Source organism: Fragaria vesca, linkage group LG2 (genome assembly GCF_000184155.1).
Source record: "Fragaria vesca subsp. vesca linkage group LG2, FraVesHawaii_1.0, whole genome shotgun sequence".
Taxonomy (NCBI): Eukaryota; Viridiplantae; Streptophyta; class Magnoliopsida; order Rosales; family Rosaceae; genus Fragaria; species Fragaria vesca.
Window position 1 is genome coordinate 979,417 of NC_020492.1, and position 801 is coordinate 980,217.

Below are 801 nucleotides of genomic sequence, written 5' to 3' on the forward strand. Positions count from 1 at the left end.
GAGATAGTTCCATTGATCAAAGATCATAACAACGAAAATGGTCAAGCATGAATAGTTCGAGGACCATTCAAGCAACATAGCTAAAAACTAAATACAGACTACATCTAAGAATTGAAAGAACAACCTCAAAACTACATCCAAAAAGGTGGATATGACAAACTAAAAAGCATAAAACCTTCTAAACTCCAACAACGACTCAACTTTCAATCGAATCAGGCCTAAGACCTAATAGTGTATCTTTTATCGAATTGAAAAGAAAGAGAGGAATTGCTGGAGTTTAAAAGGGATCTTTTCCCTAGCAAGCCCACAACAAATCTAGTCAAGGCTTGGTCTAAGGTCAGACCAAACAAAGGAAGAGTGATGAAATGGGCCAAATGGCAAAACCTAGCCCACATAGCACCCTCCCCTCTGCCAGCTCCGACTGTCGCTGGAGCCGCCATGCCGCCAGATCAGTCCGGCGGTCTGCCATGCCATGATATCATTGCTCCTCAGCCTTGTTGTGCCGCTGGAGACGAGCAAACACGGCTGCCCCTCCTTAGAACAAAATCTGCTACCGCTGCATTGATTTGATCTCCCAAGCATTATTCTCCTACCTCCTCCTCAAACCCAGAAACCAGAGCCGTCTATTGCCGCAAAGCAACCTACCCTTCCGCTGTAACCAGCCACAGATGACAATGATCAAACCCAAAGGCCTCACCTTCGCCGAAAGTCAAAAGCTTTGCCAACAAACATGCACTCCGACTCCTTTTCACCACACAACAATGACGTGCCGCCTTTAGACCTGGCGCCGAAGCATCCTTT